The 20,760-nt window shown below is 47.0% G+C and overlaps 1 non-coding gene across 1 annotated transcript; it reads right to left on the reverse strand.

Moving 5' to 3' along the window:
- Positions 1-19,879: 19,879 nt before the first annotated feature.
- TRNAI-AAU (transfer RNA isoleucine (anticodon AAU)) lies at positions 19,880-19,952 on the reverse strand. The gene has a single exon. It is a non-coding gene; the product is annotated as a tRNA-Ile (tRNA).
- Positions 19,953-20,760: the final 808 nt, after the last annotated feature.

Here is a 20,760-nt window from a genome sequence, read left to right on the forward strand (position 1 = left end):
AGAAATCTGAAAAATATGTATGTTTATAACTGAAACACTTTGCTGTGTACTGGAAAATAACATGATAGTGCAAAGCAACTATACTGCAAATTAAAAAAACACTCCCTGCCTCCCAGCTCTGGGTGTGCACAGGGACTGTGATGGTGGCTCAAACCCATGTTCATCCACCAGGCCCTGGGCTCAGCCTTCAGCTGCATATCTGTCTGCAGTCACCAGAGCCATAACAAGGTCAGCTCCAAGGAATCTGCTGCCATTTGCCAGGTGCCTTCAGCCAAAGCAAACTGGGACTGGGAGCCCCTGGTTCATGAAAGCTGAGCCCACCCCCAGAAGGAGCCCATTTAAGGCTCTCTGTGATCCAGAGCCCAACCAGGGAGCAGAGAATTCCCTCCCAACCTCATTGCCAGCAGAAGCCCTGCTCCCTCCTCTGGAAAAACCAGCACGTTTTTAAAAGCAGGGAGTTGCGGGTGTGGAGTGAGAGTGAGGGCTTAGTGAAGGCAAAAGCCAGGTCTTGGACTCCTCTGCATCCCAGCGTCAAGCTCAGGGCCCAGCCTGAAGTGAACGCTGGAAGGAAGGAGGCGGGGAGGGAGGGAAGCGGAAAGGAGGGAGGGGTTACCCAGGCAGGGCTATTCAGAATAGAGCCTGGGAGACCGTCCTATCGTCTCATTTCCTCCAAAAGAGGCTGTCAGATTCCACCCACATTATTGCAGTTCTTAAGGCCCTTTGGCCTTGAGAAGCCCTAATAAAATTCAAATGTTCCTGGAAATAATTCTGTGAGCTTTCTTCCAGGGAGATAAAGGGTGGTGCTTGGAGTCTGGGGAAGGCAGAAAGCAAGCAGGGAGGAGGAAGTCAGGGAGCGGGGAGAAGGCGGCGATGACAAGCGCAACTGTCCTGGTGGGAACACACCAGTAGCCACAGTGGGAAGAGGCCCTGGGTGGTCACTTGTGGCTACAGAGCAGTTGAATGTGGCTCCAAGTGGCTTCTGGGCTGCCGCTTGCTGGGTTCTGTCTGTCCTAAGCTCCCTCCTGCTCCAGCTCCCTGCTACCCTGGCCCCTGACACCCCCTCACCTCCCCAGCAATTGAAAAGCAGGGCTTCCCTTCATGGAGGGGATGAACCAAAGCTGCACCGTTGGTGGAAGCATTGATGGGGGGGCCCACAATCATGAGCCTGGCCTTCCAGCCCCTCGTCCCAACACCCTACTCATGTGGATGTCAGCCAGCCCAGCCCACCGAGCCCCCAGCCAAGGCTCTGCCTCCCACTGCATCCCACCCACCATCCCACCAACCGCAGAAGGGGCAGCACGGAGGGGAGGGCGTGCAGGGCCTGCGCTCAGATACTCGCTGGCAGTCCCAGTCTGCTTTGCAGAATGTGACCTCATTAACAGCCTGCTGGAAAGAGGATTAGGCACCTTAGTGAGCTCCCATCATGTGGTTGTTATTATCAGGAGTTTTCATCATAATTCAGGGCTCAGAAGTAACTTGGAGCCGGTGCCCTCTTGCCCCCGGCAGGTGCCCCGGGATCAGCTGAGCAGCATCAGCCCCCGCCCCCCGCACCCACATACCCGCTTTGAACCCACAGGCACGTGCGTGCTCAGGACTCTAGACCTGCCTGAAAGTGAAGGGGGCCTCCCCTCCCCAGAAGGGAGGAATCACATGCTGGTGGTCCCAGACAGCCTCATGAGGGGTGGGCCAGAGCTGGTCTAGGAGAAGTGGGTCGGGGGCACCTGAATTGGGGGTGGGGGGTGGCAGAGGCAGCCAGAGCTCTCTTCCTACCTTAAGCATGTGCCTCTGCTCCCCTGTCTGGACCCTGATAGCCTGGGAGTTTCCCTGTGTCTGCTCCCGAAAGCATTTTCCTGGGATTCTAGGTCTCAATGTAGTCCTCCCTGCTTCCCCCCAAGCCCCCCCAAGGCCTGGGGGTGAGGGTAATGCATCGCCCCCTCTCCAGACCTGCTGCTGGGACCAATCAGAGGGCTGATGTCCAGGGCCCTCCAGCTTCTCTTCCTGCTCCCACCTGGAACAGGCCCCTGGGGTGACCCTCGCGTGGGGGCAGTTCGGCCCCAGGGACCCCTTAGCTAATTCACAGTGCTCTCTCTGACAGGAGAAGCTGGTCTCATCACCTGACGGGGCTGCTCATTCATTGGCTCGGCTGGACATCTGCTGAGCACTTACTACCGGCGACTGCTTGCTGGGGACTGAGGACACCAGACCCATTCATTCTCACTGAGCTCCCAGCCTGCAGGGGAGATAAGGAGCAGCCTGGGCGTAGGGCATCCATTGTGTGGGAGGCGTGGGGGAGGGGCTGGGAGTTCCATGGCCTTTGCCCTCAAGGAGCTTAGAGTCTGGAAACTGACAGTGCGATAAGGCTGGGATAGGGGTCAGCAGGGCACAGAGGTAAGCAACTAAGGGGGCAGGAGAAGGGGGTACCTAAGCAGTGCTGAAGATGGGGGAAGGGGCAGGGGGCAGAGGTCAAGGCTGAGCAGGCCTAGGACAGCAACGGATCTGGGAGTGGGAGCTCAGGCCGAGAAGGAGAACCCTCTCCTCTAGGGACAGCCCAGGCACAGTCAGAGCTATGTTTTAGGAAGTGACACTGTCCTAGAGAAGCCTGCCTTTGACTAGTGAACGAGGACAGATAACTGAATCGAAGCAGTGGAGGTGAGGCGGGACGGAAGGGGCAGATCAGGTGGATTAAGGAGGAAGAATGGACAGGATGTAGTGACTGCAGGATGCGGGTTGTGTGTAAGAAGAGAGATGACACCAGCTTCTGGCTTGATTGGCCAGGAGGACAGCTGAGCTGTTAACAGAGGCAAGGAATATGGACCAAGGGCAGCATCGTGGGGATGATAAAGAGTTCAGTTTTGAACTTGTTGACTTTGAGGTGTTTGTGGGACAAATAAGAGATGCTGGAAAGTTGTTAGCTAGTGTTATGGATTTGGAAGACAATGGCAAACTGAAGTCACACAAGTACTTGAGGTCCTTCAGTCTGTAAATAGCAAGATTAAATCCCAAGGAACACCATCAAATAATAGAAAGGAAAAGGAAGAGGAACCCAGGAAAAGCTGAAAGGAATGATAGAAGAAAAAGCAGGTGAGAAAGGGAGTGAGTGTCCTAGGACTTCTCTACATGTAACCCAAAAGCCAATTCAAACTGGCTTGAATGATAAATGTGATTTAAAGGTGCATGTAATTGGAAATCCAGGGCCAAGACCAGCTTCAGGTTCAGGTTGATCCAGCTGCTCAACAATGACATCAAGGATCCAGTTTCTTTCTGTCTCTTAGCTCTGCCTTATGTAGGATTATCTTTCTTCTAATGCCAATTACCAAAACTCCTAGGTTTCATATCATCCCCTCTGAGTTTAGGGGGGAAAGACCCACATACCCAGAGATCTCCCAGAGGAGCAAGAAATTTTCTTACCCAGAAAACTATCAGGTTTTTCCCCAAGCTCATTGGCTTGAATTTGGTCATAGCCCGACTCCTGAAGCAATTTCTGTGGCTCTGATTAGCTTATGCCCAACCTTTTTAGCCAGAGTTAGAACACGAGATGGTCTTGATATTCCACAAATCACATAGACAGAGGAGTAGATTTCTTAAATTAAAAAAAAATTACCCCCAAATGGAAGGAATGGATGACAGGGGAAAGTACCACAGTTGACAGTTTTCAAGGAGGAGGCAGTAGTCAACAGTGACAAAAACAGAGAGATCAAGGGACATCTTTGTCTATGACCTGGGTTGGTAATAGCCAGGAAGTTGGGGGTCCATCTAGAAACTCTTTCTGGAAATTGTAGTCCCTAAAAGGAGTCAAACCAGGCCCAGGCATTGGGTAGTATGTGTGAGCATGAGCGCCTGTGTGTGGATGTGGCTGTGTCCTGACGTGCACACACACACACACACTGCATACATTGGGGAGAAGGGGTCTCCCCAGCAGAGGGAGGGTCCTGCACAGATTGCTGAAGGCAAAGCTGAGAGCCCAGTCTGACAGGGAAAAGCAGGAACCCAGTGTGCAAAACAGAAGTGGCAAGAAACGAGGAGCTGCGAGCTGAGGTCAAATGCGGCAGTTTTCAGAAGAGCCACACTGAGCCCCTTGGGCACCCTCGTGAAAACTGTGGGTACCACTACAGGGATCCAAGCAGGACATGGAAGGGCCCTATTGAAGTTTAGAAAAATCACTCTGGCCTCAGTGTGGGGATGTAGTCAAGGAGCAGGGAGCAGGCTGCAGGAGCAGGGGGGAGGCTATCGCAGGTACCTGGGAGGCTTCTGCCAGGTGGTAGTGGCAGGCGATGGGGAAGAAGATGGAGTGAGTAAAATTGAAGAGGAGAAGACAGCAGGACTGGAGAGTGGATGGAAGTGAAGGGGCAGGGGGAGGTTCCCTGGATAAGAGGGCAGAACTGGACAGCCCCTGCGGACACCATCAAGGATGACGGCCCTGCCAGAACTCTCCTCCCCTCCCCAGCCCGTTCATCCACTGCTGAGATGCCAGTGACGTCACACGGGCTGCCGCGGTCAGGATGACAAACTATTAACTGTGGAAAGGAAATTGCATATGCACGTGTGGGAAACGCTTCAGGCTCCAGCTGGCCCCACAGGTGGGGGGTGGCAGTGAGGAGGAGGGTGAGCGCCAAAAGGAAGGAACTAAAGGAGAGAGAGATGCTCCCCCACTTTTTTTTTATAAAAATGCAAGTGGAAGAGAATTATGCCCCAAGGAGCAGCTGGAGCAGAACAGGATCCTAAGTCTTCATTTTGGAGTGGCCGGTAATTTTTCTTTTTGGAGGTGAAGTGTTTGTAGTCCATGTTCCAAGAATTTGGACCCCACGTCCTATATTTTTTGCAGATTTGGCTTTTGTCGAATGGGAGATGCTGGAAGCCTTTCCGCAGGAGACAGGACCAAGTTGCAGTTTTGGCCACACTTCCTTGGCCCTGGCTCCAGTTTTGGGGGGAAGAGGAGAGGGCTGGGGGACTGATGGAGTGGAGAACACACAGGAGGACGAGGAAGGAGAGATGGACTGCTCTTCCCAACAGCCCCTGGAAGGAAGGACAGGAAGGAGCGTCCTGGCGAAACAGCTAATCCTCTGTCTCTGCTTTCTCGCTCAGCATCCTCAGTCCTGGACGTCCCGCCCTCATCTGACTGCAGGGGAGGAGGAGGTGAAGGAGCTGTGGATGGAGCATGTTTCCAAGACCTGCTCCACCAAAACAGGCCACCAATCTGGAAAACACAAGCCCCTGGCTCACCACAGCCACACCTGCCTCCGCCCACACAAGTGAGGCGACTCGATTTGTGTCTCCAGGATGTGGTCCATATCCAAACCCGCCATCCACAGAAGGTGGACCGGGAGCTGCAGTTGGCTGGAGGATGCCAGGGCTCAATGCTTAGGCCTTCTCTGCCCCCAACGCAGCAGTAGAATCTGGAAGGAGTCAAACTAGAGGTCCCAGTCACTATTTTCAGAAGGTGCTCAAGGAAATCTCTTCTTCATCTAAAAACTCCTCCGCTGATCACCAGGAAGGCCACAAGGTCAAAAGTGGCCTTTTGGCTCATACTCCGCCCCTTCTTCCTCCTCACTGAGCACCAAGAATAACTTCCTGCTGGGGGTGAGGTGGTTAAAAAAAGATTTAATTACAGCTTCTGTTTCTGACCTCGCTCCCCTACCCCGGGAGCCGCCATGTTGCCCTGCCTGGCTGTGGTGTCAATGAAAGGGCACAGGCCTGGCTGAAACCACCAGAGGCCAAGACGCCACCCAGAAAGAGCCTGAGAGCTGGAGGGTCATCTCTCTGCAAGGCCAGGCTCGCTCATTCTCACAGCAATCCCTGAGCAATCTCTGGTAATTCCAGAACATTCAGTTTTGGAGTGCTTTCTTCAGACTCCTAAGGCAAGATGGAAGGGGAGTCTAAGTCTTTGGAAGAGAAGGTAGTTTTCCTATGGATAGCTCCAGGCCAGCATTGTCTTCTCCAATTTCCAAATCTCACCTCTTATCCCCTAGCCCCTCCCCCCCCACCCCCACCACATCCTTGTGTCTCTGTGGCTGTCTGTCTCCCAGGACCAATTCATGCTACGTGCTTGAAGTTCAGGCAGTTCTCAGCAGCATCCACTGGGGCCTCACTGTCAGGCCTGCCCTTCATTGTCGAAAAGCCCGAGGCTCCCAACCTCTCTGGCTCCTCCATCACTCTGACCCATCCACCCCTCCGACTTCAGCTGACAGTGGAAATTTTTTTAAAATCCAATATTCACCCAGCAAACATTTTGCAAGTCCATCTCTGCCCTCAGCCAGCCCGAAGTTACCCTCTCAAACTCTGATAAGCAGATGAGGAGGGCCCTTTTCCCCACAAAACCCCCTAAAAACTCCTCAGAGACGCCTCTAAATCTGGCCATCGGATGTTTCTATAAAACCAAGGCTAAACCAGGAGGGGCATCTGAGGGGCAATGTGAAAACTATTTTTCTGGTTTGGGACCTCACCCACCGGGATTCCGTTAGCTGCCTTTGTTGTCTAAGAATGTGAATCAGGAATCCCTCCAGGAGGTGGGAGGGGTGATTAAAACGAAGAAGAGAATAAAAGCTTTCAGACATGGTCCGACCGTGCCAAGAACAGCTTCGGAGCTGTTCAAGTGCACGCAGGCCCATCAAAGGGAAGCCGGGGCCTGATAACTCTGTTTGTTGACTCAGTGAAATACTACATCTCAGGGTTATTGCCATTGAAAACATCTCCTCTATCTGGGATCTTTTCTGCACTGACTGCACAATTGCTTCATTCATCTCCTCAGTGGAATCTGTCACCAAATCCATAAGCTGCCTCTGCCAACGGGTGGGGCGGGCAGGGTACCAACCTGGCCGGCCTCTGCCCACTGGGATGAGACAAGGTTAGTTAATAAAGCCCGGCGCCCTCCTCTGACCCCCAACCTTGTCCCAGCGTCCTCACCCTCATAAAGAACCCAGGCAAGGGGAGAGGGGCAGAAACAGAAGTTTCCATCTCAATCAGTGTTGGGGGAGCATCACATAAACATGATGGACGTGCTCCCCTGCCCAAGAAAGGAAATCTAACCTCCCAGTGTGTCCTCTGTGGGCCGTGTTTGATCTTTACAACAATCCGACGAGGATGGTTTTGCACGGAGGAGAAAATTGCCCAAAATCACAGTGGCAAGAGTAGGACCTGAAAGCAAGTCCCACCAGCTGATGGTAAGAATGTGAGGAAACCATTGAGAGTCTGAGCTTCGTGTCATTGCCTCCACACTGTGGGGCGTAATGGTACCTCCCCACCCCACTGCCCCGCCCTGCGGAAAGGGGAGCCACGGGTACTGTGAGTCTAAGTGCTCTGTGCCCGGAAAGCACCATCCACGGCGCAATGTTCACGGGCTGCGACTTCCTCGAGGGTGGCGGCATCTTCTGCTCCATCTTCGTGTCCCTGGCACCCAGATCACCCTCTAGGGGTGTCAGGATGGAAGAAAATCACATGCCATGGAGAGCTGAGGGAAGACCTCCCTGTGGTGCTGAGGGGGTAGGGGAGGGGGAGGGGGGACCCTCTCCCCACCAAGGCAGGTCAGTTAGATCCACCAAATCCACTGGTCTTGCAGGAAGAGCCATGTGACCCTGTTACAAGAGGTAAAAGTTGAACTGATGTCCAAAGCAAGCCCTCTCACTCCAACAGGACAGTGGGGCAGACAGCCGGGTGATGCCTGCCTGGTGTCACCCCCAAGAAACCCTGCAGCCCACGAAGGAAGGGCAGCCCCTGCCACGTGGCTAATCTAAGAGCAAAAAGCAGGTGCTCTGGGCAGATTTTAGTTGGAGGGCAGGGAGATCCCCACAGACCCAATCAGCCTTGTAGCGGGCAGGGATCCCCGCCCCAGGCTCCAGCATCACATCACCTCCCACCTCTGGGGAAGGCTCCTCCACTTCCGGGGAGAGGCTCTGATTCCCCAGGACACTTCTCTGGACTGTTTTAGGCACTAACCTCATGCTGCCTTTTGCTGCAGGCCCTGAGGCCCTGCTGCTTCCTTGTGGAACTGAGGGCGGGGTGCTGGTGCCTCCTGTGTCCCCTCCGCACCAACGCAGCGCCCAGCGCCTGGCAACTGTGCCCCACACGCGAAGATGAAGGTGGGTTCGGGTGAGGATGCGGCGAGGTCAGAGGACGGTCAGAGTGGCCTAGCTGGCCAATCGCCTCCTGCCCTGCTGCCCACCCCAGGCCCCAGCGTGGCCCACCAGGATGCCAGGTGCGCTTCAGGTGGAGTGGAGGCCTGCTTCTGCTCCCCAGGTCCCCGAGTGCCCAGGACCCGCCTCTCCTAGGCAGGTGATGGGTCTGAGCGCAGCCTCCCCGCCATGGCCGGAAGCGCTCCCTCCGCATCGCATCTGCACCGCCATAATAGAGCCTCGCTCTCTGGAGTGATTTGTGTATCAAAAACATGCCAAGGCTGTAAATCACGGGGTAGGAAGCTCTGTCTCCTGTCTTCCTGCTCTACCAGAGGGAGACAGTATGTACCACCACGGGGTCCCCGATCTGCAAACCCATGTCTGATTTCAGAGGAGAGCTGTAACTGGCATTAACTGGGCTCCGGGCTTCCCTCCCCGCCCGGCCTCCTCCTCCCCAGCTGGGGCTTAGCCAGTGGGCGACCTGAGAGGCAGGTGCCTGACAAGCCCTGGTCTTCAACAGCAGCTGCTCGGGCTCCTCCCCGGGAGGCTGGGGGCAGGGGCACTTTCCACTGCCCAGTTCCATGTAGCTGTCACCTGCCTGCGCTGGTCTCCTGAGGAGACCTTCCATCCCAGAGACATCCGCGGGGGCGGCCGGTGCGCTTCTGGGGTAGGTGCTGTTGGTTGTGACTGTGCCTCAGGCCTACCTCATAGTTCCCTGGGCCTGGAATGCTGGGGTGTGTGGAGGTGCTGTGGGTGGGAACCAGGCCTCCTCTAGGATAGGGATGAGAGGATCAGAGCCCCGGTTTCAGGGCGCTGGGACAGGAGCCAATGAGTCGCCTCCCTCCCTGAGCCCCTCCCAGTCTCAGGATGTCTGAGAGATGCCCAGCGTGGGTGAATGCTCCCTCCTGCCCTCCCTCCCTGCCTCTGCTCCCCCACCGCCGGAACCCGCCCCCACTCTCAGCCGTGAGCAGCCGATGCCCTCTGGGTTCTGCTTTCATTCCAGGCCGTGGATCCGGTCGTGGGAAGCAGGTAGGAAACCATGATTCTGGGGGTTAAATGAAGAATTATATTTAGTGCTCGCAGAGAGCCAAATATTGGGTTAGCGGCCAGGAATGGAGAGGGAAAAAACCCAAAGCAAACAGCAGAGGAAAGAAATTCCTACCAAACAAGGTCGCTATTCATCCTTCCAATCCCAGGTGCAAGGGCCTGCAGGGGTGAGACCCACGGGGTTTAAGCAGCCTGTCTCATATTCGTGGTTAGAGAGAAACGCGTGGACCCCAGACTTTGATGAGACCCCAAACTCAGATCCTATACTGCCTGTCCCCATGGTACCAGGAACTCCCAGGCCCATCCACAAAGGTGGTCAGTATCTCCCCCGGCAGTGGTACCCTGAGCTCACTGCCTGACCCCAAAGCCCTTTGGTTGCCAGGGGTGGGGTGGGGAGGGGGAAAGCAGAGTAAAATATTCCTGGTTTGACACTGAAGGAGCGACTTATACTCCCCTGAGCCTCCCTTATGGAATGCAGGGTTGGAGTATGATTTCACAGGTCCTAACATCCTATTATTCTATTTCTGCCTTAAATAAGTAATAAGAGTCAGAGTGTGAACAAGACCATGACGGTGGTACCCATCTTCTTCCACAAGAGCTTGGGGTGAGACCCAGACATAAAGTGCCTGTTCCGCACCCAGCTCTCTAATTGGTCCTCCGCGAAGGGGACTTGGAGGGTCTGAGCTGATTCTGCTGGAAACCATGGGCTCCAGTGATGTGCTTCTGGAACCCTGATCAGACTGCAGCCAAGTCAGATTCAGTCTGGGCCGGGGGAGGACTGGATGTTTGGGAAGAGGTTGAGAGCAGGTGGAGAGAGAGAAGGGAGAGAGGGAGGAGTCCTCACAGACTTCCCCCCTCCCCCACCCCCACTCCCAATCCGCCTCCAGCATGGGATCACGGAGAAGGCAGTTTATCCCCCTAACTCCAAGCTCATTCATGTCCAGCCACTGAATTGTCTAGTATCTTCCCCTCCTGTGCATCTCTCCTGTGCTAGGAGACTGGATCCCAGGGACTAAAGGACTTTCAAAAGCAGACGTTGCTGGCCAGGGTGTAAATGACTGAATTCTGACCAATTAGAAGGGAAAGACCTTGCTCCTAGGTCTGTCTGTCTCTCTGTGTCTCTATTTATTTCTCAAACACTTGACTCTCTCTGCCTCCCACACCCTAGTTTTCTCAAAGGGGCCCAAACTTCTGGTAGATTCTGGGCACCTGCACTGCCTGTGGACAGGAACCACCAACCTGAGGACTAGCGTTTCCTGTTCACTGATGAATGCTCGCTCCAAAGAGCCCCAGCCTGAGGACACACCTATCTGTTAGCTCATCCCCGACCCACCCTCGTCTCCCCAGGGTCCAGCCCTCATCGCAGGGGCTCAGAAACAGGCATCTGTCAGGTGAGTCAGGACCAGAACCTCGGGAGACAATGTGCAGAGACACCCACTGTCAAAATTTGAAATAAAGTGAATTCCCACAAACCTGCTCATTTCCTTGCATTCCTGAAGCTCAGCAAATTCCACTACCTTCCACCAGTTTTCCAGAAACTCAGAATCATCCCTGATGTCCATTCAATCCATCGCCTCCTATTTATCTCCCAAATGTATCTCTACGGTCTCACCACCCCTACCCCCCTGCTCTCATGGGCCCTTGGAACGTCTCACCCGGATTACTGAAATTCCCTCCCAGCTGGGAACTCTGGCTTTGCACGGCTCTTCCTCATCCCATCCTGTCTAATTTAGCCAGAGAAATATTTCTAAAATGCAGGCATGTCAAGTCATTTCACTTGCCGGCATATAATTTTTCATCGTCCATCTACTACCCAGAGGATAAGGTGAGTTTGTCAGTGAGCGTGCAAAACTTTCCATCCACTGAACCAGCCTGTCTACTGTCATTTCCTGGTCTCCAGCCAGAACGAGTGACAGTTCCCTAAGCAGGTCCTGCTGGATTTCCGGTTGAGATGGAGCAGTGAAATTGGTGCAGCCACTCTGGAAAACAGTATGGCAGTTCCTCAAAAAATTAAAAATAGAGCCACCATATGATCCAGTAATTCCACTTTTTCTCTGAATGAAACAAAATCATTGTCTTGAAAAGATTGCTGCACCCCGATGTCCATTGCAGCAATATTTATTATAGCAGAAACAACCTCAGTGTCCGCTGGTGGATGAACGGATAAAGAAACTGTAATATCGATTTCTGTATAGACATATATATATAATATATATTTCAGCCCTAAAAGAGAAGGAAATCCTGACATTTGCAACAACATGGACGGACCCAAAATAAGTGAAATAAGCCAGATAGAGAAAAACAAATACTGTATGATCTCACTCATACGCGGGATCTAAAAAACTCGAACTCACAGATACAGAGAACAGATTGGTGGTTGCCAGAGGCAGGGGGTGGGGGGTTGAACGAAGTGGGCGAAGTGGGGTCGGAAGATATAAACTTCCGGTTATAAGATAAATATGTCCTGAGGATGTAATGTACAGCATGGTAAGTATAGTTAACAATACTGTACAGGATATTGAGTAGATCTTAAAAGTTCTCATCACAAGAAAAAAAAAACTTTAATTACATGACGATGGATGTTAACTAAACTGATGGTGATCATTTTGCAATATATACATAAATCCAATTATTATATACAATGTTTTGTGTCTATTATGTCTCAGTAAAAATAGAGTGTTGAGTTCTCTGTTCCAACCACAAAGCCGTGATAAATAAAATATTTTAAGAGATAATCCAACCCCCAGAGCCAGGCTCAAAAACGAGATGATGATCTCTGTGAACCAGAAGCAGAACAGAGACAGAAATCATTGCATGGGGTTGTGATGGAGGTGCCTCCGGGCTCTGGGTCCCAGTGGTTTCCGTGCGAGCTGGGCTCCCGTGGGATGCTCGTGTTGTTACAGAGGTCGAGGGTCGTGACCAGCAGGAGCACCAGTGGCTTCTGAAGGCTCACACTGTTCTCTTTCTTAGCCTGATGGTTAGTGTACAGCACGTTCACTTGTGAAAATTCCTCGAGGTGTTCACTTGTGATTTGTGTGCTTTTCTGTATGTATGTTACACTTCAATAAAAAGGTTTACTCTAAAAAAATGTTTTCCTGGGAGACAGGGGACCAGAGCTAGATCATGGCTTGAAACCAGGGGCTAGATTTTGGCTTCTCTACGTATGAAAAAAGGCTGAAAAGAGAGAGGAGCTGCAGTCAGCTCCTGCAGACTCCTGCTTCAGACGCCGAGTCAGAGTGAAGCATGGTTGGGGGTGGGAACAGAGTGCACCATGGCCACGAGGAACCAAGCCAACGTACCACTGCTCCACATCTGCATTGGGGTTATGCTAACACAGGAGCAGAGTCCACGAAACAGCACACCAGACCCTGTCCTGGAAGAGTATACATTGTTATCGACCACCAGGTGAATAACACAGTACTGTGTTTACTCCAATTTCAGAACTTACAATGAAGCAACGGTAATCAAAACAGTGTAGTATCGGCATAAACATAAACATAGAGATCAAAGGAACAGAACTGAGGGTACAGAAATAAACCCACCTATCTATAGTCAACTGATTTTTCACAAAGGTTTCAAGACTAGTCAATGGAGGAAGGAAGAGTCTTCCACAGGTAGTACTGGGCCAACAGGATGACCAGATGCAAAAGACTGAAAGTGGGCTCTCGTCTCATGCCATGTACAGAAACTCACTCAAAATGGATCAAAGACCTAACAGTAAAAGCAAAACAATAAATCTCTTAGAAGAAAACATAGACGTAAACCTCTGTGATCTTAAATTCGGTAATGAAGGCTTAGACATGTCACAAAAAGCATAAACAACAACACAGAGAAAATTAGACTTAATCAAAATTTAAAATTTTTGCAAATCAAAAGACACTATCAAGAACAATGAAAAGACAGCCTACGGAATGGGAGAAAATACTTATAGATCATGTATCTAGTATCTAGGAGAGATAAAAAAAAACTCTACAACTCAAATAAAAAGACAAAGGAACCAGTTCAAAAACGTGCAAAAGACCTGAACTGACGTTTCTGCAAAGACGATCTACAAATGGCCGATAAGCACATGAAAAGATGCTCAGCATCATTAGTTATTAGGAAAATGCAAATTTAAAAAACCAGAATGAGATACCACTTTACACCCATTAGGATGGCTATAATAAAATAAAGTAAAATAAACAGAAAATAACCAGTGTTAGTAAGGATGTGGAAAAATTAGAGTTCTCATACATTATTAGTGGAAATATATAATGGTGCAGCCACTGTAGAAAACAGTCTGGCAGCTCCTAAAAAGTTAAACACAGAATTACATGACCTAGCGATTCCAATCCTAGATATATATCCAAGAGAATTGAAAACAGGTGTTCACGCAAAAACTTGTACACAAATGTTCACAGCGGCATTTTTCATTATAGCTAAAAAGTGAAAACCACCCAAATGTCTGTCAACTGATGAACGGATAAACAAAGTGTGATATATCCATACAATGGAACATTATTTAATCATAGAAAAGAATGAAATATTGATATATACTACAACGCGGATGAGTCTTGAAAATATTAAGCCAAGTGAAAGAAGCCAACCATTAAAGTCACATTTTGTGTGATTCTATGAAATGTCCAAAATAAACAAATCCACGGAGACAGAAAGATGAGTGGTTGCCAAGGGATGGGGGGAGGGGGAAATGGGAGTAACTGCTTAATGGATAGAGTTTCTTTTTCAGGTAATGAAGATGTTCTTGAATTAGTGGTGATGGTTGCAAAACATTAAGAATGTACTAAATGCCACTGAATTGTGCAGTTTAAAATAATTACAGTGGTGGGTTATATATTATGTGAATTTTACCTTGATTAAAAAAAAGAAGTCTCTATCCAGTGAAAATATTCTTCAAGAGTGAGAGTGCTATTTACAGTAGTCAAAACGTGCAAACAGCCTAAATGTCCATCAACAGGTGACTGGATAAAGAAGATGTGGTATATTTATACAATGGAATACTACTCAGCCATGAAAACAGACAACATAACGCCATTTGCAGCAACATGGATGTTCCTGGAGAATGTCTAAGTGAAGTAAGCCAGAAAGAGAAAGAAAAATACCGTATGAGATCGCTCATATGTGGAATCTAAAAAAAAAACCAAAAACCATAAATACAAAACAGATACAGACTCATAGACATAGAATACAAACTTGTGGTTGCCAAGAGGGCGGAGGGTGGGAAGGGACAGACTGGGATTTCAAAATGTAGAATAGATAAACAAGATTATACTGTATAGCACAGGGAAATATATACAAGATCTTGTGGTAGCTCACAGCAAAAAAAAAAAATGTGACAATGAATCTATGTATGTTCATGTATAACTGAAAAATTGTGCTCTACACTGGAATTTGACACAATATTGTAGAATGACTATAACTCAATAAAAAAAGTTTTAAAAAAAGAGTGAGAGTGAAATAAAGATATTCCCAAAAAAAAGAAAATGAAGAGAATTTGTCATCACAGACTTGTTCTAAAATAAATGCTAAAGAAAATTCTTCAGCTAGAAGGAAAATAATACCTAAAAGAAACTTAGGGCATCAGGAATGAAGAAAGAGAAAGAAAAAACAGTAACCATCTGATTAAATAGAATAGACTATTCTTCTCCTTAGATGGTCTTCAAAGTATGTATGACAATTGACTGCAAAAATGGTAACACTGTTCAGTGAAATTCTGGTGTACACAGATGTAATACATGTGACAACTGTAAGATGAAGGGAGAGTGGGCAGGGACCTATAGGGTGAGAAGGTTACCACCTGCTACGTGAAGTAGCAAAATATTAATTCTAAGTAGACTGTGAAATATATATATATATATATATGTATTATGTATATATATAATAATCCCTGGAGCAACCACTGAAAACATTTCTTTAAAATCATCCAAAGAGATATAGTTAAAAACTCAATAGATAAATTAAAATGGAATACAAAATACTAAAAGTGTAGAGCTAATTTTAAACGTATCAATACTGACATGAAGTAAAAGTAATCTAAAGACAGGGATTGTCAGATTAGATTTTTAAAAAAAAAACAAGATACAACAATTTGCTATGTATAATTTTATAATATAGGTAGGTTAAAAATAAAAGAATAGAAAAAGATGTACCTTGCAAACACTGATCTAAAGAAAGCTGGAGTAGGGAGAGGGTATAGCTCAAAGTGGTAAAGCGCAAGCTTAGCATGCACAAGTTCTTGGGTTCAATCCCCAGTACCTCCTCCAAAAAAAGTAAATAAATAAATAAACCTAATTACCTCCCTCCTCTACCAAAAAAAAAAAAACAAAAAAACTAAAAAAAGTAGAAAGCTGGAGTGGCTGTATTAATGTTAGACAAAAGAGACTGCATGGCAAGGATAATTTCTAGGAATAAAGAGGAGCAATTTATGACAATAAAAGAGTCAATTCACCAAGAAGATATAATTTTAAATGTGTATGCACCTAACAAAAGATCTTCAAAATACATGCAGCAAATGCTGATAGAATTGAAAGAATTAAACAAATCCACAATTATAGTGGGAGACCGCAACACTCCTCTCTCAGTAGTTGATAAACAAGCCAACAGAAAATCAGCAAATACATAGAAAGGACTGAACTATTCCATCTACCAACTGATCCAATAGATATTTACAGAACACTCCACCCAGCAAGAACAGAATATGCAGTCTTTTCAAAATGCAGATAGAATATTCACCATAATAGATCATATCCATAGTCACAAAACAAACCTTAATAAATAGACTTGAAATCATACAAAGTATGTTCTCTGACCATAATGGAATTAAACTAGTAATCAATACCGGAAAGATAACTCGAAAACCTCCAAACACTTGGAAATTAAACAATATATTAATCCCTGGGTCAAAGAGAAAGTTTTGTGGGAAATTAAAAAACACTTTGACCTGACTGAGAATGCAACGTGTCAGAATCATGGGATGCAGCTAAAGCAGTGCTTAGAGGGAAATGTATACTTCTAAGTGCTTATATTTAAAATCAAAAAAAGATCTCAAGGAAATATTCTAAGCTCTCACTTTAATAAAGTAGAAAAAGAAAAGCAAAGTAAACTCAAAACAATGAGAGGGCAGGGAAGAATAAAGACAAAAAGAAATCCATGAAATTAAAAACAAAAACAACAGAGAATGTCAATGATGAAACTAGATTCTTTGAAAATTTCAATAAAATTGCTACATCTCTGGCTAGAGTAACACAAAAGGGGAGAGGATGGCAAAAGAGAGGACACAAATTACACTCTTTCTCCAGTATCCAAGGGGGATTGGTTCTAAGCTCCTCTGTACACACACACACACACACACCCCTTGGAAACCCAAATCTGCGGATGGTCCAGTCTCTTATATAAAATAGTGAAATGCAGTAAGCTCTCGAAACCACAGTTTCCTTATCTGTGGATACAGAGGGCAGACAGTACCAACTTTTGGAATGAAAACATCTCACTATAGACCACAGACTACAGACACTAAAAGAATAATAATAGAATACTAGGAACAATGCTACGCAAATAAATTTGACAACTTAGGTAAATGAATCAATTCCTTGAAAGCCACAAGTTAACAAAGCTTACCTAAGAAGAGACAGATGACTCAAAGAGTCTCAAATCTATTAAAGACAATGAATTCATGTTTAAAGTATTCTAATAGTTCCTTGGCAGTAATGAAATTGTTCTGTATCCCAATTGCTGTGTAGTTACAGGGATCTATGTCTGTGTTAAAACTCAGAACTGCAACCTCCCCTCCCCCCAGAAAAGTCCATTTTACTCTGATTTTTTAAATCAATTAAGAAAAAAGCAAACGAATGAATATCAAAATGGACATAAGTAAATGGGAAATTCTTGGAAGAAACAAACAAAAACTGCAAAGATGTTCAATTTCCCTAGTAATCAGAGAACGCAGTTAAAATGACGGTAAGAAGTCCTGTGGTACCCAGAGTTTGATCATAGCAAGTATGATGCAGATTAACACTGGTGGTAGGAATACAGCTGGCCAATCCCTTTGGAGAGGAATTTCACAAAATGAAGCTAAAAATGGTCCTGCCCTTCTCCCCAGCAATGCCCCTTCTAAAATTCTCAAAGGAGCACAAAAAAGGACATGCCAAGAATGTTCACTGCCGCATTGTAATAACATTTTATGCAAAATATTTTAAGCCAGAGATTTATACAGTGTATTATTCATACAGTGTAATACTATACAATATTTTAAACGCTATTTGATAATATGCTATTTTAAACAAACAAACTTATAACAATGTGGTACCGACATAGACAGAATCTCAAAGATAAACCATCAAATGCAAAAGCAAGTTGTAAAATGACACTATGTACACAAAGTTTGAAAACATGCAAAACAATGTTATATATTGCTGATGGATCTATACAAATGTTTTAATAGTATGAAAATATGCCTGGAAACATATACACAAATTCAGGCTAGGTACTTACCTCGGGGAACAGAGGGGAACGTGTTCTGGGTAGAATACACAAGAGGACTCCAACTGCACCTGTAATTTCTTTTTCTTTTCTTTTTTTTAAGAAAAACTAGGCAAGGCAAAATGCTGGAATTCGATGGAGTGGGATGGTGGATTCATGGACTTCATTACATTATTCTTTGTATTTTTCTTGATATTTGAAGTATTTCATGACGGAAACCAAAATTACCGCTGCACATGGTGCTACACCCTAGTGGTTAGAACCCTCTGCCATGAGCACGGCTGCTCCGCCCCCCAACTTCTGATCCCCAGGCTCTGATCCCATACTGCGCTCTAGTTATGGGGCTTAGGAAAATTACTTATCTTCTCTGAGCCTGTCTCCTTATGTGTAAAATAAGGCTAATAATAGGGCTTTCCGTGCAGTACTTTTGTGAGGGTTCCATGAGATGAAGAGTAATATGCTTTGTATAATGCTGGATACACAGCAGGTATAACATAAGTATTATTACTATTACTATTATTATTATTATTATTATTCCTCAACCTTTGAAACTCAACTCTCCTCTCTGTGGAAACTTCCCCCGCACTGTCCCCATGTGGAATCCATCTGTCAACCCTGGACCAAGGAGAGTTGGGCACTCTTTCCAGACTGTGCATCTTTTTCAACTGTGTAGCTCAACTGTTTGTCTGTCTTCCTCACTGTACTATTTTCTTGATTGTCTTTGTATCCCAGATGTCTGCCAATGGTCGGAATCTGAGAATCATTATGGCTGACTAAAAGAACAACCGTTGAACAAGGGAATACCCCTCCTGTTTCCGAATAAACTCACTAGTGTTTTCTCCCCTCTTCCCCCTCCTCTTCCCAGGGGCCCTGGACCTTTACAGATCGGCTTAAATCCCTCTAAGTAAGAAATACTTAATAAAGAGTCATTAGTCTGAACACACACTCTTCTTGGGTCCTAAAAGCAAAACAAAACAGCAACATCAACCAAAAAAAAAAAATGTCTAGAAGACAAGCTTAATACAAAGGAAGGGTCTCTAAGAATGAAATTTCAGACCCCAAGACGCTTACACACACACACACACACACGCACACGCACGCACACACACGCACACCACACACATACACACACCATCTATCTCTGCTCAGGGAGGAACTATCTCAGTAAGTGAGAACTATTCTAAGAAAACGTGGGCACTGATCTCTTAGAAAAAAAAATTGTGAATGTTCTCTTGAAAAGTTGTGGTGCGTCACATTTTTAAAAAATGCAAATCATATTCTTTGTGAATAAAAGAATGTTTTTAATTTACTGGCGAAGCCGGCTAGTTAAGTCTTATTGTGAATTCTTTATTAGAGACTGAAGGAAGGAATTCTTTTGTTAAGTAAATATTCAGGCCCTTTCTTGCCAAGGAGCTTTTGAAATCTTCGCTATAATTATGCTGATGTTTTCTGTGTTTATATGTTAAATGCCTAGAGCTTAATTGTTAATGGGTAAATAAGAGAAGCCGCACGGTCTCTGCCAAAAGAGGCCGGATCGCTGGGGCCAGAAGGACAATGGCTCGGCGGGACTCCCCTGGAGAGGCTGGGGGGCAGTTGGAACCAAGTGGCAGCCCCAGCTCTGCTCTGTGTGGATGCGGCTCCTGCCGGCCCAGGGGGGACACAGGAGGCCATCGTCACGTCGTGCACCTGGGCCTCAACTCTACCTGAGTTTACTTCTTCCTCACCGCCCACAGGTCAAGAATTTCTGCTGCCCCCAGAAAAGCAGTGCTTGTATGAATTAGGACGCTCTATGAATAACCAACCATCCAGCAGGCAGAGAGCGGGACCCCGGGCTCCTTTCCTAGGGCAGGCGGTCTGGGCGGGAGGCCCACGCCCACCCCTCACCAGCCGTGCGCGCTGTTTCAGCTCTTGCCAGGGTCCTTGTGGGCACGGTGGGGATGAGGGTTCCCTACCTCATCAGGGTTTTAGGGAAATTAAATAAATTGTAGAAGCAGGCTTAGAACCGTGCCTGTCACACAGTGAGTGCTATATAAATTAAAGATTTAACTGAGAGTTAAATAAATGTTGGGTTAGATTTCCAGGTATCAAATTTATCTGGAACCCTTACGCGTGGATCCTGTGGGATCGTTTACCACATGACTGCTGAGTGCCATACATGTTTGATTGATCCTCCCTTCCATTAATGCATTTTTTTAGTGTCTAATTTTTGGGGGGAGTATAATTAGGTTCGTCTATTTATTTATTACTTTTGGTGGCGGTACCAAGGATCGAACCCAGGACCTCATGCATATTAGGCATGCACTCTACCACTGAGCTATACCCTCCCCTCCATGCATAATTAAATGTAGACATTCTTACACACAGCACGGTCCCGCTGTTAACACAGAGAACTTTATCAATACCTTGTAATAGCCTACAATGAAAAAGAATTTATATGTATAACTGAATCTCTATGCTGTACATCAGAAATTAACACAACACTGTAAACTGACTATATACATCGATAAAAATTATAATAAATAATTTAAAAATAAAATACAGTCTTTCTTGCCTCTGCCATGTATTTTCTGGAAGATGATACACAGAAGAGAGGAATTTGTGGGGAAACTTCCGCACGAAGCCTGTTCAGATCAACCCTGTCATGTCTTCATCTTAAACTCCTCCCCGTTAGTGGTTAAGGTCCTGGCTGAAGCTGGCTGGGGCCAGCCGAGCCTGCTATGGTATCTCCAAGATAATCTTAGCTATTCTATGCAAAGTAAGCTTAAATCCAAAGTCAGACCAGTTGTAAGGAAGGAGTTAACTGGAAATCTCTCTATGAATGTTTGCTGAGGAAGCCTTTTCCAGTGTTGAAGTGGGGAGGGGAGAAGAGGCTCTTCGGAGGGCACAGGCTTGAGGCAGGGACTTGGTGAGCTAAGGCAAGGTAGTTCTCTCCAGAATTCAGACCTTCAGATGGATTGAGTGTGGTCAGGGATAAGGTTCTCACACAAGCAGCTGGGGAAAATAAAAAGTTCTCCAGGCTTACTCGGCTCATAAAAATTGTGGAGTTGAAAAGAGGTGTTTCAGTGCTTAGCTATTGGTAGCTAGTGGAGAGCTCGGAGTTTACACATTTCTAGGCACAGAAAGCCCCTTGGTT

This window comes from Vicugna pacos, chromosome 26, assembly GCF_048564905.1.
Source record: "Vicugna pacos chromosome 26, VicPac4, whole genome shotgun sequence".
In the NCBI taxonomy this organism is placed as follows: domain Eukaryota; kingdom Metazoa; phylum Chordata; class Mammalia; order Artiodactyla; family Camelidae; genus Vicugna; species Vicugna pacos.